This window comes from Triticum dicoccoides, chromosome 7A, assembly GCF_002162155.2.
Source record: "Triticum dicoccoides isolate Atlit2015 ecotype Zavitan chromosome 7A, WEW_v2.0, whole genome shotgun sequence".
NCBI classification, from domain to species: domain Eukaryota; kingdom Viridiplantae; phylum Streptophyta; class Magnoliopsida; order Poales; family Poaceae; genus Triticum; species Triticum dicoccoides.
In genome coordinates, this window is record NC_041392.1 from 93,357,570 (window position 1) to 93,360,253 (window position 2,684).

Below are 2,684 nucleotides of genomic sequence, written 5' to 3' on the forward strand. Positions count from 1 at the left end.
TCAGCTTGTTTGTAAAAAGTTTAGGTAACCTTGTCTAGATCTAGCATTACACGGCGAGCCTGGCAATGGCTTATAAAATAGCATCCCTCTAAAAAATGATAACTTCGGCCTGGCACCAGTACGATTTAGCGACAATTCGCCACTGAAGGCACATAATAGGCTGTGTCGATCCCTTCACCCGATGGACACCCCAGCTGACCGTTGTAAGAGTTTTCCCAGACAAACTTGTTCATATGTGTTGGATCTGGGATAGGCAGGGGTTGGAGCTCGTCCTGCGAAGAACGCCATGGTCGATGTCGTGTCGGGGTGGCCGGTGTCGAGGTAGTCGTCATGGAGCGGCAGGCGTAAAGAGGCGCCGAGTTAGTCATGGGTGCAGTGGTGTCGAGGTAGTGGCGCCCCGTGGAGAAGACGATGTTGACGCGGCGTCGCGCTGGGTTTGTCAAACTCGGGGACACGTTGTAGACGAAGGCACGCATTGGTGTTGCCAGCACCGGGCATGCGTAGACAGACAAAGACGAAGTTGACAAAGTGCCGCACCAGGCTTGACAAGCCCTGGGACACGTCATGGACAAAGGCATACATCGGTGTTGCCAGCACCGGGCATGCGTAGACAAGGGACCCGCACGAGTTATAGGCCATGTCGAGGGGGCTACCCGAGAATGACTCGACGATGATTGCGGCGCAAGTCGACCCGGGGCCGTTGTCGCCTACGACTATCGGAGTAGATGCAGTGATCGGGGAAGATGACGAAGACGCTCGCGATGAGCTGGTGTTGGATGCCCTCTTCTTCTCGTCATGTGGTGGATGCAAACATCCAACGGCACGCAGAGTGGCTGCTCCCACAACTACAGATCGATGGATGTATTGCTCACGGATCGCGTGGCCAACGAGTGGATTGTTGATTGGTTAACGTCCCACAGATTCATCCTTCTCCTGAGTTGATCCTAGTCGTTCATTCATATCCGACGGAATAAGGCACGTGCTAAGAAGGACCCACATATCTCTTCTAATTTTCGGTTCTAACTCATCATCAACTAAGACAGCACCAAAAATTTTCCACTTTTACAGATGTGCGGAAGTCGTACAAGAGCTCTTTCGCCACCAAATTCGGGCTGGGAAAATCCAATGGACCATAAGTTGCATTGTGCTGGGGCCGTCGCGAGTAGGTTGTACTAGGGTTTTTCGTTTTTCACTAGAACTTTAGAACCGGGAGCAAATCCGAAATACTTTGAAAGTTTGGGCCCAAAGACGGGAGAGGGAGCGTGACCTCAAATATTTATACATGAATTTTGGGCAGGATCCGGTCGATGAATGTACACATCTGCTGAGGTCGTGTCTATGTTGGGTGAAATAGGAAGGGGCGCGTGCTATTTTAAGACATCGGGCCCGACCGTCTAGGTGTAGTATCAATGAGAGGCGAAGGGTGAAGTGTTGGTGCCGACCAGATGGCTATGTGAATGACAAATGAGAGGGAAGGATCACAGTTGAGGAACACTTCTACCTATTTCTCCTCACACAATAACCTAATGCGGCCATGGTCGTATTTGACCTAACAAAATGTTACTGCATGTCATAAAAAAATATTTAGTTGGATTCATATTTGAATGCCGTTTTCAATATATTATTTTTACTGAAGAAAATATGCCCTAGAGGCAATAATAAAGTTATTATTTATTTCCTTATATCATGATAAATGTTTATTATTATGCTAGAATTGTATTAACCGGAAACATAATACATGTGTGAATACATAGACAAACAGAGTGTCACTAGTATGCCTTTACTTGACTAGCTCGTTAATTAAAGATGGTTATGTTTCCTAACCATAGACATGAGTTGTCATTTGATTAACGGGATCACATCATTAGGAGAATGATGTGATTGACTTGACCCATTCCGTTAGCTTAGCACTCGATCGTTTAGTATGTTGCTATTGCTTTCTTCATGACTTATACATGTTCCTATGACTATGAGATTATGCAACTCCCGTTTACCGAAGGAACACTTTGTGTGCTACCAAACGTCACAACGTAACTGGGTGATTATAAAGGTGCTCTACAGGTGTCTCCGAAGGTACTTGTTGGGTTGGCCTATTTCGAGATTAGGATTTGTCACTCCGATTGTCGGAGAGGTATCTCTGGGCCCACTCGGTAATGCTCATCACTATAAGCCTTGCAAGCATTGCAACTAATGAGTTAGTTGCGGGATGATGTATTACGGAACGAGTAAAGAGACTTGCCGGTAACGAGATTGAACTAGGTATTGAGATACCGACGATCGAATCTCGGGAAAGTAACATACCGATGACAAAGGGAACAACGTATGTTGTTATGCGGCTTGACCGATAAAGATCTTCGTAGAATATGTAGGAGCCATTATGAGCATCCAGGTTCCGCTATTGGTTATTGACCGGAGACATGTCTCGGTCATGTCTACATAGTTCTCGAACCTGTAGGGTCCGCACGCCTAAAGTTTCGATGACAGTTATATTATGAGTTTATATGTTTTGATGTACCGAAGGTAGTTCGGAGTCCCGGATGTGATCACGGACATGACGAGGAGTCTCGAAATGGTCGAGACATGAAGATTGATATATTGGACGACGATATTCGGACACCGGAATGGTTCCGGGGGTTATCGGATATATACCGGAGTACCGGGGGTTACCGGAACCCCCCCCCCCC